The sequence below is a fragment of the Scyliorhinus torazame genome, chromosome 23 (genome assembly GCF_047496885.1).
Source record: "Scyliorhinus torazame isolate Kashiwa2021f chromosome 23, sScyTor2.1, whole genome shotgun sequence".
NCBI classification, from domain to species: Eukaryota; Metazoa; Chordata; class Chondrichthyes; order Carcharhiniformes; family Scyliorhinidae; genus Scyliorhinus; species Scyliorhinus torazame.
In genome coordinates this window covers 32,971,286-32,984,847 of record NC_092729.1, presented here as the reverse complement: position 1 = coordinate 32,984,847, position 13,562 = coordinate 32,971,286, and the positions used below count along the sequence as shown (strand labels likewise).

General features: G+C 49.7%; 1 long non-coding RNA gene across 1 annotated transcript; it reads right to left on the bottom strand.

Moving 5' to 3' along the window:
* Positions 1-1,119: 1,119 nt before the first annotated feature.
* On the bottom strand, positions 1,120-7,437 carry LOC140399578 (uncharacterized). Its single transcript, XR_011937733.1, has 2 exons — positions 6,943-7,437; positions 1,120-1,421 (listed from the first exon to the last, which is right to left on the bottom strand). It is a non-coding gene; the product is annotated as an uncharacterized lncRNA (long non-coding RNA).
* Positions 7,438-13,562: the final 6,125 nt, after the last annotated feature.

The following is a 13,562-nucleotide window of genomic DNA, read 5'->3' as shown; positions in this document are numbered from 1 at the left end:
CCCTCACTATTCTTCTCCCTCCGACCGTTCAAATATCTTGTAGCAAGATCAATCCATCGGTGACGCAGAAAACTCCTTCCCCTCCAGCAGGAATTTCATTCCTTGCGCTAAAATCTTTCACAGTCCTCTAATATCCTTTCCGGTAACCGCCAACCCCGCACCGTGTCCGGAACCCCTCCATGGCGACTAGAGACCCTTCATCCGTGAACCCCTCCATGGCGACTAGAGACCCTTCATCCGTGAACCCCTCCATGGCGACTAGAGACCCTTCATCCGTGAACCCCTCCATGGCGACTAGAGACCCTTCATCCGTGAACCCCTCCATGGCGACTAGAGACCCTTCATCCGTGAACCCCTCCATGGCGACTAGAGACCCTTCATCCGTGAACCCCTCCATGGCGCCTAGAAACCTTGCAAGGTGCCTGAACCCCTCCATGCCGCCGAGACAACCTTCACGGTGCCCAGACCCCCTCCATGGCGACTAGAAACCTTGCAAGGTGCCTGAACCCCTCCATGGCGCCTGGAGACGCTTCACGGTGTTCCGAACAGTTCCATGGCACCTAGAAACCCGTAACTGTGTTCTGAAACACTCCATGGCGTTCAGAAACACTTCACCGTGCCTTGAACCCCTCCATGGCGCCTCAATGCAGTTCGCGGCGCCGAGAAACCGTTAACGGTTCCGGGAAAACTTTTGTGGTGTTCTGAAAACATCCGGGGTGCCCTGAAAAATGAAAGCAAACCTCAGCACCCACTGAACATTTCCTCCACACTCTGATCTCCTGCACCATCCTCTGAATCACTTCACCATCCTCTTACTCACCCACTAAATCCCTCCCCTATTTTCTGAATCAATTGCCGAGCTCCAGAACCATTTCCATGGTTACCTTCTATCACTTCCAGACCCCCAGCTCGTTCTCCATAGCCCAGTACTTGAGACATCCTCACATGTAAGTGGTCAGAGAGCTGATATTGTGGCCCCCTATCTTATCTCAGACCATTTGCATCGACCTCCCCTCCCCTTTATCTGGAATGTACACATCTGTTCCCAGCCTCAATTCAAACCGGACACCTTCGCTACAGACAGCCTGATCCTGAGGGTTAACAAGACAGGAAGCAGTGACCAATGCAGTAAGTTTTATTTCTGATTACAGGCCATTATCCAGACAGCAGGAATACAAGGTCAGGTGTTAGAGGAGTGAAGTAATAAATTAGCCTGTTGTCCAGGAAAGAAGCTTCCATTCAGAGAGAACATGGAGATCCCGGGTTGATGGTCGCCCCTCACTGGATCATTCATCTTTACCTTCAATCCGAATTTGACCCATCATCGTTTTGGGAAGGGAGAAAGTCACGTGCAATCTTCTCAGTGACTGACGGATCACTGATTCTGGCCTCCAACATCGGAGTTTTTGATTTATAACCGTCTAAGAGTAAAAGAAAACATGATGAAGGAATTAATTACGGGTTGATCAGCCTGATGGAGAACAATGAGAAAACAGAAAGCAGAATCTCTCAGCCTGACAGGGACACACTCGGCACAAAGCAGCAACATTAGGTTTGTTGTATATAATAATATTCCACAGTTTACAGCCTCCCACTCCCAGACTTGTATAAACCCACTCCGTCTCCCCACCTCCTGGTCGGAACAAACTCATTCCCTCCCTCCACCTGCTGGTCTGTACAAACACACTCCCTCCACCTCCTGGTCTGTACAAACACACTCCCTCCACCTCCTGGTCTGTACAAACTCCCTCCCTCCCTCCACCTGCTGGTCTGTACAAACTCACTCCCTCCCTCCCTCCACCTGCTGGTCTGTACAAACACACTCCCTCCACCTCCTGGTCTGTACAAACACACTCCCTCCACCTCCTGGTCTGTACAAACTCCCTCCCGCCCTCCACCTGCTGGTCTGCACAAACTCCCGCCCTCCACCTCCTGGTCTGTACAAACTCCCTCCCTCCCTCCACCTGCTGGTCTGTACAAACTCCCGCCCTCCACCTCCTGGTCTGTACAAACTCACTCCCTCCCTCCACCTCCTGGTCTGTACAAATTCACTCCCTCCTTCCATCTCCTGGTCTGTACAAACTCCCTCCCTCCCTCCACCTGCTGGTGTGTACAAACTACCTCCCTCCACCTCCTGGTCTGTACAAACTCCCTCCCTCCACCTCCGGGTCTGTCCAAATTCACTCCCTCCCTCCATCTCCTGGTCTGTACAAACTCACTCCCTCCCTCCACCTGCTGGTGTGTACAAACTACCTCCCTCCCTCCACCTCCTGGTCTGTACAAACTCCCTCCCTCCACCTCCTGGTCTGTACAAATTCACTCCCTCCACCTCCTGGCCTGTACAAACTCACTCCCTCCACCTCCTGGTATGTACAAACTCACTCCCTCCACCTCCTGGTCTGTACAAACTCCCTCCCTCCCTCCACTTGCTGGTGTGTACAAACTCACACCCGCCACCTCCTGGTCTGCACAAACTCACACCCGCCACCTCCTGGTCTGTACAAACTCCCTCCCTCCACTTGCTGGTCTGTACAAACTCACTCCCTCCACCTCCTGGTCTGCACAAACTCACTCCCTCCACCTCCTGGTCTGTACAAACTCACTCCCTCCACCTCCTGGTCTGTACAAACTCACACCCACCACCTCCTGGTCTGCACAAACTCACTCCCTCCACCTCCTGGTCTGCACAAACTCACACCCTTCCACTTCCTGGTCTGTACAAACCCACTGCCTCCACCTCCTGTTCAGTGCAAATTCCCTCCCTCACCCTCCCGTTCTGTACAAACTCACTCCCTCCACCTCCTGGTCTGTACAAACTCCCTCGCCCAACCTCCTGGTCTGTACAAACTCACGCCCTTCACCTCCTGGTCTGCACAAACTCACTTCCTCCATCCACCGCCTGGTCTGTACAAACTCTCTCCCTCCCACCACCTCCTGGTCTGTACAAACACATTCCCTCCACCTCCTGTTCCGGACAAACACATGCCCGTCCTCCACATCCTGCTCTGTAAAAACGCACACCCTCTGTGGTGTTGGGTGCTCTGGTGCACAGATGAGCCAACACAGTTGTATGTGGTACAACTCTATTTTATTATAACTCTTATAATACAGTTCGTTCTGGATACTCTGCACGTGCTGTCTCCCTGAGTGTGTTTGGTAACAGATGTGTCCTGGTTCTCCTCTGCAGCTAATACTGACCACCGGGGGTCGTGTCTGTGCTTTTATATCTTTCTGTCATTGGTTGTGGTGTTGTGTGTTCTGATTTGTCTGTTGGTGTGTCTATCATGATGTGTGTGTTTGAATATCATGACACCCTCCAACTCCTGGTCTGTACAAACTCACTCACTCCCCCCACTTCCTGGTCTGTACAAATAGACAATCTCCCTCCACTTCCTGGTCTGTACAAACTCACTCACTCCATCTCCTGGTCTGTACAAACTACCTCCCTCCACCTGCTGGTCTGTACAAACTCCCTCGCCCCACCTCCTGGTCTGTACAAACTCACGCCCTTCACCTCCTGGTCTGCACAAACTCACTTCCTCCATCCACCGCCTGGTCTGTACAAACTCTCTCCCTCCCACCACCTCCAGGTCTGTACAAACACATTCCCTCCACCTCCTGTTCCGGACAAACACATGCCCATCCTCCACATCCTGCTCTGTAAAAACGCACACCCTCCAACTCCTGGTCTGTACAAACTCACTCACTCCCTCCACTTCCTGGTCTGTACAAATAGACTCCCTCCCTCCACTTCCTGGTCTGTACAAACTCACTCACTCCATCTCCTGGTCTGTACAAACTACCTCCCTCCACCTCCTGGTCTGTACAAACTCACTCCCTCCACCTCCTGGTCTGCACAAACTCACGCCCTCCACCTCCTGGTCTGTACAAACTCACTTTCTCCATCCACCGCCTGATCTGTACAAACTCCCTCCCTCCACATCCTGGTCTGTACAAACTCACACCCTCCACCTCCTGTCTGTACAAACTCACTCCCTCCACAACCTCGTCTGTACAAACTAACTCACTCCACCTCCTGGTCTGTACAAACTCACACCCTCCACATCCTGGTCTGTACAAACTCCCTCCCGCCACCTCCTGGTCTGTACAATCTCACTCCCTCTCCTCCTCGTCTGTACAAACTCACGCCCTCCACCTCCTGATCTGTACAAACTCACTTCCTCCATCCACCTCCTGGTCTGTACAAACACATTCCCTCCACCTCCTTGTCTGGACAAACAAATGCCCATCCTCCACATCCTGCTCTGTAAAAACGCACACCCTCCAACTCCTTGTCTGTACAAACTCACTCACTCCCTCCACTTCCTGGTCTGTACAAATAGACTCCCTCCCTCCACTTCCTGGTCTGCACAAACTCACTCCCTCCACATCCTGGTCTGTACAAACTCACTCCGTCCACCTCCTGGTCTGCACAAACTCACTCACTCCACATCCTGGTCTGCACAAACTCACACCCTCCACCTCCTGGTCTGTACAAACTCCCTCCCACCACCTCCTGGTCTGTACAAACTCACTCCCTCCACCTCCTGGTCTGTACAATCTCACTCCCCCCTCCTCCTCATCTGTACAAGCTCACTCCCTCCCACCACCTCCTGGTCTGTACAAACTCACTTCCTCCATCCACCTCCTGGTCTGTACAAACTCCCTCCCTCCCTCCACCTCCAGGTCTGTACAAACACATTCCCTCCACCTCCTGGTCTGGACAAACACAGGCCCTCCCTCCAAATCCTGCTCTGTACAAACGCACACCGTCCAACTCCTGGTCTATAAAAAATCACGCCCTCCCTCCACCTCCTGGTCTGTACAAATAGACTCCAGCCCTCCACTTCCTGGTCTGTACGGACTCACTCACTCCACCTCCTGGTCTGCACAATCCCCCTCCCTCCACCTCCTGGTCAGCACAAACTCACACCCTCCACCTCCTGGTCTGTACAAACTCACTCCCTCCACATCCTGGTCTGTACAAACGCACTCCCTCCACCCTCTGGTCTGTACAAACTCCCTCCCTCCACCTCCTGCTCTGTACAAACTCACTCCCTCCACATCCTGGTCTGTACAAACGCACTCCCTCCACCCTCTGGTCTGTACAAACTCCCTCCCTCCACCTCCTTGTCTGTACAAACTCCCTCCCTCTTCCACCTCCTGGTCTGTACAAACTCCCTCCCTCCACCTCCTGGTGTTTACAAACTCACTCCCTCCACCTCCTGGTCTGTAAAAACTCCCTCCCTCCACCTCCTGGTCTGTACAAACTCCCTACCTCCACCTCCTGGTCAGTACAAACTCCCTCCCTCCACCTCCTGGTCTGTACAAACTCACTCCCTCCACCTCCTGGTCTGTACAAACTCACTCCCTCCACATCCTGATCTGTACAAACTCACTCCCTCCACCTCCTGATCTGTACAAACTCCCTCCCTCCACCTCTGGGTCTGTACAAACTCCCTCTCTCCCTCCACCTCCTGGTCCGTACAAACTCCCTCCCTCCACCTCCTGGTCTGGACAAACACACTCGCTCCCTCCACCTCCTGGCGTTTACAAGCTCACTCCCTCCACCTCCTGGTCTGTACAAACTCCTTCCCTCCCTCCACCTCCTGGTCTTGACAAACTCCCTCCCTACACCTCCTGGTCTGTACAAACTCCCTCCCTCCCTCCAACTCCTGGTCTACACAAACGTACTCCCTCCACCTCCTGGTCTGTACAAACTCACTGCCTCCACCTCCTGGTCTGTACAAACTCACGCCCTCCACCTCCTGGTCTGTACAAAGTCACTCCCTCAACCTGCTGGTCTGTACAAACTCACTCCCTCCACTTCCTGGTCTGTACAAACTCCCTCACTCCCTCCTCCTCCTGGTCTTCACATACTCACTCCCTCCACCTCCTGGTCTGTACAAACTATCTCCCTCCACCTCCTGGTCTGTACAAACTCACTCCCTCCACCTCCTGGTCTGTACAAATTCACTCCCTCCACCTCCTGGTCTGTACAAACTCCCTCCCTCCACCTCCTGGTCTGTACAAACTCCCTACCTCCACCTCCTGGTCAGTACAAACTCCCTCCCTCCACCTCCTGGTCTGTAGAAACCCTCCCTCCAACTCCTGGTCTGCACAAACTGACTCCCTCCACCTCCTGGTCTGTACAAACTCACTCCGTCCACCTCCTGGTCTGTACAAACTCACACCCTCCAGCTCCTGGTCTGTACAAACTCACTCCCTCCACCTCCTGGTCTGCACAAACTCCCTCCCTCCACCTCCTGGTCTGTACAAACTCACACCCTCCAGCTCCTGGTCTGTACAAACTCACTCCCTCCACCTCCTGGTCTTTACAAATTCACACCCTCAACCTCCTGGTCTGCACAAAGTCACTCCGTCCCTCTACCTCCTGGTCTACATCAACACCCTCCCTCCCTCCTCCTAGTCTGTACAAACTCACTACCTCCCTCTACCTCCTGTACCGAAGTACAGTGAAAATTAAATGGGGAGAAATAGCTGATGGAGATGCTGATCCTGTCTTCACACACAGTCCACACTCTCACAATCTGTAGCAGTGTCAGTGACCGGGAGCAGTAACTGAATTCTGCAATAAGGACAATGACAGAGTTAGCTATCCGGATCAATGATCCCACTATGACCCAGCAACGTGCCCCGCTCAGTAACCTGTGGTTTCATTATTGATCCGTGTTGTCCAGCTCACAAAACCAACAAGCCCCGCGAAACACTCCGATAGTGACTAAAATATCAGAGATTTACCAATGGAGATTGTTTATCCTGAATTCTTCAGTTTGTTTTAGAATCTCACAATCCACATCTCTTAACCTATCAAACCATTGCATTCAAAGCAAATACAATCGATTTAAAATTAATCTGCATGAACCCCAGCGGCTTTAGTGTTGGAGAACGTTCAGAGATTCTTACTTCCTTCCATAATACCTGGTCTCGCTCCAGTAGGATTGCTCTGAGTCAGCACGAGAAGTACAAGCACCAGGAACAGCGCTTTCTGCATCTTCACTGGGGTCTGTCAGAGTTACGGTCAGAATGCTGGTGTAGATCTGCTCTCTATCTAATCGCGGAGTGTTGCTGCTTTTATAATCCCACGAGCGGGCGTGTCTGCTTCCTGGTGATATCATTGGAAACTGTTTTCCTTAATGCTGCCTTATTTCCATGAATGTCGCCTTGAGCAAAGCCAGATCCACACAGCTGTTTAGTTTAAAAATCTCAAGGGGACAGCAGTGTACCTCGCTAGTGTTCCACATGATGTGTTCCTCTTGCTGACAGCCTCTCCCTCCGAAATGAAGCTGTGCTTAGAGTGCATATACAGACACAGTGCCTGTAAAAATGTTCATCAAAACCCCTGAATTTGGACGAACGTCCTTTTTTGTGAAGCACATCTGTATCTTAGACCCTGTCGCGTTGTGTAAGGCCACCTTCAGATGCCTATCCACATGTAGGTCCGGACACTGTATCCCAGCACTCTTCAGACCGGAGACATTATTTCCGTGTCGTCCCTGCCTCGCACTTTTGTTAAAATGCATCACGTCACAATGAAGGAAAAGAAGAGCAAAGCAAATTACAGCACAAGAGCAGGCCCTTCGGCCCTTCAAGACTGCAGCCACTTTGCTGCCCGTCTGAAAGGCGCTTCTGTGGCCGCGAAAGGACTCCAGGTTGGTAGTTTGCCTCCCTGATGCCAAGGTCCTGGATGTCTCTGAGCGGCTACAGAGCATCTTCAAACGGGAGGATATCAGACAGAGGTCATTGTCCACATTGGCACCAATGACATAGGAGAAGCAGTAGCGAGGTCCTGTAACTGCAATTTACGCAGCTCGGTACAATATTAAAAAGCAAATCCTCTAGGGTAGTAATCTCAGGAATACTCCAGGTGCCATGTACTCGCAAGGCTAGCAACAGGGATATAGTGCAGATGAACACGTGGCTAAAGAACTAGTGCAGAAGGGAGGGCTTCAATTTGTTTGATCACTGGGATGTCTTCCACGGAAGGCGAGGCCTTACAAGAAGGGCAGGTTACACCTGAACTAGAGGGGCACCAATATCCTGACTGGGAGGCTTGCTTGTATGCTATCTGTCTTACTTGTTGTACTCCGTGCATTGAAGCAGATACACTCCAGACCTCCAGGCCCACTGAGTTCGACCTCCCTCAGCCTCCCCTTCCTGTTATCCTGGCTGACCCTGGTACCATGCTCATCCCCAGTCTCTACACTTGCTGGCGTACTGTCCTGATTCCCACCCCTGCCAGATTAGTTTAAACCCACCCGCACAATACAGCTGTAGATTGTTGGGCCTCCGGCAATATCCTGAGGAACTCCTGCAGCGATGCCCAACCATCGTACCTTCTGCCAGGTATGACTCCAACCAGCGGAGAGTTTTCCCCCTGATTCCCATTGACTCAAAGTGGAACATCATCTTTGTGTATTTCATGATGCCTTTCTTATATTCCTTTCTTTATCTCTGTCCCACATCCCGACTACTGCTCGGGGGTCTGTACTTAACTCCCATCAGGCTTTTTCCCCTTTCTACTCCTCAACTCTACCCACGCAGATTCTATGCCTTCCGACCCAATATCGCTTATTTCTATTAATTGAATTCATTTCCTTACTAACAATGCAGCCACGCTCCCTCGTCCCAGCTGCGTGTCCTTTCTGGAGGACAGAGATCATTGGCCACTTAAGTCCCAGCCCTCATCGCCTTGCAGCCACGACTCTGTGATGCCCCCAACATCGTACCGGCCAAATTTCAATTTGCGCGACCATCTTATTCACCTTGTTTCGTATAACGCGCGCATTTAGGTGCAACCCCCTCATTCCAGAATAGACCGCCACCACCGCCCCACTCCGTCATCATATTTGTCCCCTCTTTTGCTTTAGCTGAAGTTGGATTCCTGCCACCTTCTCCTGTTGTACTAGGTGTTCTGGAAACTTTATTATCCTTTCTGGAGGCCTCGGCCCCTTTAATTAAATTAAAGTCTTCTCCATTAACCTGCGCTTCTACCTTCTCCTTTAACTTGGAGTTTCTAAACCACGCCCATATGTTCGGGTCGTGCCCGGCATTGGATGGGTTCTGGAGGGGGGTTGCGAGAACTATATCTAAGGTGGTGAAAGTCCAGGTCAAGCCAAGTTGGGGGCTAGCACTATTTGGAGTGGCGGACGAACCGGGTGTGCAGGAGGCGAAAGAGGCCGGCATTCTGGCCTTTGCGTCCCTGGTAGCCCGGCGGAGGATCTTGTTAGTGTGGAAAGATGCGAAGCCCCCCAGTGTGGAAGCCTGGATAAATGACATGGCAGGGTTTATCAAGTTGGAGAGGATAAAGTTTGCCTTGAGAGGGTCAGTGCAGGGGTTCTCCAGGCGGTGGCAACCGTTCCTAGACTGTCTCGTGGAGCGTTAGATGAAGATCGGTTAGCAGCAGCAACCCGGGGGGAGGGGGGACATCTCTTTCGCGGGGGGGGGGGGGGGGGGGGGGGAGGCTGGACGGGGAAGGGGTTTTCCTGGGGGCACTTGAGCAAGAAAATACATAAATGTTCAGGAAAGTTAATCTGTGCGGGAGGAATCGAATGTACAAAGTTCTGTATTATGTCGATTTGATATGTTTATGTCTTGCTCGGCGACTTTTCTTTTCTTTCTGTTAGGGGGGGGGGGGTTATATGGGTGAAAATTTTGTTGAAAAATTCTTAACAAAACATATTTTTAAATAAAAACTTGGAGTTTCTCATTCTTCAGACAACTGAAGCCCCCCCCCCTCACCCCTGCCCACGCCACTATTTAGTTAAAAGCCGCGCCGACAGCCCGTGTTGTGCCATTCGCCAAGAATCTGGTGCAAATATGGTTCAAATGAATGTGCCAATGTGACATGAATTTAAACCGATTTCTCCCAAAAGCAATCTTTACCTCCTTTATCTTATTTACCAGTACCAACTGTCATGTGAGAGTCCATTTAAGAAAAATGTGTTTTATCAAATGGCTACAGTGATGTCATTTGTGGGTGGAGCTGGAATGGAATTCTGCGTTTTACTTCCTGCGTTTTGAGCTGGAAGCTGTTTTTGGCTCTGTGCTTTAGTTTCACTTTCAGTGGGAGAGCTGCGTTCAAACCAAGCAGGTGTATACTGGTCTCTCTTTCTGTATGATAAACAAGATGTTCACATCACTTGATAATTTAAAAGTGATAACTGCTCTCTGTATCGAACTCAAACCTTCTACCTTTGTCAAAACGTGTTTTGGCTTATGGATGTTGTTTGGAAAGTTACTAAGGGTTACCCCGGAGTACTGTATCTTTTTGGTGGGTTATCAGTGTTGGTAGATGGTAAGATGTTTACTGTGGGTTTATAAAATGTTAACTGAATTCATGGAATAAACATTGTTTTGTTTTAAAAATACTTTAAATCTCTGTTGCATCACACCTGTAAAGTGGGCCCTTGTGCTCCCCATAACCAAAATCTATTAAAAGTTGTAGGTCGAGGTGAACATACTTTGGTGTTCTCTGAACGCTGGCCCATGTCACAATTAGCTCGTGGTTCAGATATCAATCCAGAGATTATTACCTTTTCAGTTGTCTCTTTTTTAAAATTCAGCTCTAGCTCTCACACTCTCTTAGCAGAAGCTCTGTCCTAGTTCTAGCTATTTCGTACCTACGTAGACCAGTAGAACTGGATCATTACCCTCCTACTCCGAGTGCACAGCTGTACCGCGGGAGAAGACCTGAGAGGGATCATGCAGCGAGGCAATGTGGGTAGAGATCAGAAACAGGTAGTGTACAGCCACAATTTTGGAGTTTTACTGTAGGACTCCCAACAGCCAGCGGGAGATAGTGGAGCAGATATGCAGGCAGATTTTGGAAAGGTATAAAAGGAACAGGATTGTTGTGGGGGTCATACTCACTGTCCATATATTTCATAGAATTTACAGTGCAGTAGGCCAGTCGAGTCTGCACTGGCTCTTGAAAAGCACCCTACCCAAGGTTAACACCTCCACCTTATCCCCATAACCCAGTAACCCCACCCAACACTAAGGGCAATTCTGGACACTAAGGACAAATTAACATGGCCAATCCACCTAACCTGCACATCTTTGGGCTGTGGGAGGAAACCGGAGCACCCGGAGGAAACACACGCACACACGGGGAGGATGTGCAGGCTCTGCACAGACAGTGACCCAAGCCGGGAATCGAACCTGGAGCCCTGGAGCTGTGAAGCAATTGTGCTATCCACTATGCTACCGTGCTGCCCGGTTGACTGGGACGCATTTATTTCCAGGGGTTTGGATCTATAGAACTTGTACGGAGCATCCATGTGGGCATCTTGAAACAATATGTAGATAGTCCAACTAGGAAAGGGAACGCACTGGATCTGGCACAGCGGAATGACCACGGCCAGGCTTTCGACATTTCTGTTGGGGAACATTTCATGAAGAGTGACCATAATCTATTTTGTTTTAAGGTACTGTTAGACAAAGATAAGAGTTGTCCTCGGGTGAAGGTGCTAATTTGGTGGAAGGCTGATTATAACAATATTCGGCAGGAACTGAACAGTCCAGATTGGGAGACGTTGGGGGGGGGGGGGGGGGGCGGCGGATATTTGGGAGTATATCAACATCTAGCATGTGGAACGGTTTCTAATGTCAGTTGAAAGGAAGTCAGGACCGGGATGATCCTGTGAGGAAGAATAAGAAGGACAAGTTTTGGGAACCTTGGATAATGAGGGATATTGTGAGCCTGGTTCAAAGTAAAATGAAGCATGTGTAAGGGCTGGATGGCTGGGAACACACAAAGCCTGTGAGGAATATAAAGAAACCAGGAAGGAACATACGCTAGGAGTCAGGGCTTAAAGGGTCATGAAAAACGTCATCGGCAAACAGGATTAAATAAAAGCCCAAGTCTATTAGACATATATAATGAGCAAGAGATGAGCCAGGTAAAGGGTTGGCCAAGTGAAGGACAGCGGAGGGAATATCTGCTTGGAACCAGAGGAAATCGGAGAGGTACTGAATGAGTACTTTGCATCAGCATTTACCACAGAGAACGACTTGAGGAATGATGTGTCTGGGGAAGGGTGGGGTACATTGGTCAGCTCAGGCTTGTGGAGCCGAAGGGCCTGTTCATGTGCTGAACCTTTCTTTGTTCGTCTTCACCCCAGATGAGATGGCCAAACCCCTGCCCCAGACAGCACCAGAACCTGCGAGATTATCGATCTTGGTTCCAGTAAATAATACCAATGCCGGTAACTGTACTCTCCCCGATGACGCCTCCATTTCTTTCTCCGCCGCCCCGCTCCCCACACACACTTTAACCGATCCCTGTACCATGGTCAATTTGGTCATCCTCTCTCCAGTCCCCGATTCCACCCAATCAGGTGGAAAGAATGTCGAACTTTTTGGAGATGGACATGGGCTGAGGATCCTGTAACTCTACCTCCTGGACTCCTCCACCTGGATCTCATCCCTCTCCCCACATCACCCTTCTTATGTTACGTGTCTCTTAGTTCCTCAGCTGGGTTATATTCATGTCCCATTTTTTGTAACCATATGTAATCATATATACATGACTCGTATCTCGTATTCCATAACTCTTATTTATGTCTTAATTATTTCCGACCTTATATTACCTATATTCCACTGAATTGTCTTCCAAAATTAGGTCTAAAAAATTATCTTTCTTCATATTGTTTAAATTAACTAGGAGCCTCCCTCACTCCAGGGATCGATGTTCAATAGGGGAATACACTCAGAATATCAGGAGCAACATTTGCCAAATGTTAAAATCTGTAAGATACGTCTACAATTTGACACAGCTGCCTCAGTTACAGAGACAGAGTGTCAAAGAGAATACCCTCAGCGGCTGAATATCCACAGGGTTTGGGAAAACAGAATTCAAAAGATCCAAAATCCTCTGAGATAAATATTGTTCACCTCGTTTCAGTCTTCAGTGGCGGCCCCTGAGACTGCGTCTCCCCTATCCAGATTGACCGGTGAGTGTCTACAGATACGGGTGGATATATCGCGATGCGGAGTAGGTATTTGAGTGAGACATGAGAGCAGAAGGATAGTGTACAGTTTATGGTATAAATAGTCTTCCTTATACAGGCACACAGAGTGTAAAGAACAGATTGAATTATCTCAGCCAAAAAGTCAACTTGGCTGTCGCAACATGGCAGACATGACAGAGACATGACTGCAAGATGCCCACAACTAGAAAGGCTGACCAAACAGCTAATAAAATCCACAAAAACGGTGCCTGAAAGCAACCTCGCAAGTGAAAACATCGGCATCACAGGAAACATTTACAATTTTTAAGGAAAATGAGAAAAGTTAGAAGATAATTGGGCCCTTTTAAACTTATAATGGGGCTGTCTTCAATTAAAAGAAGGTGGTGACAGATATGCTGAAGGATGGATTGCTTTCAATATTTACAATAGAGGAAGAGGTTGGCATGCCAGAGGTCTCAAGGACAATATTATTAAACAGGAGCAGGGATTTATTAAAATTCACACAGTCTGCGCATCACTATTGGAGAAATTACTAGTGTTGGAATGTGACAGATACCAAGGAATAGG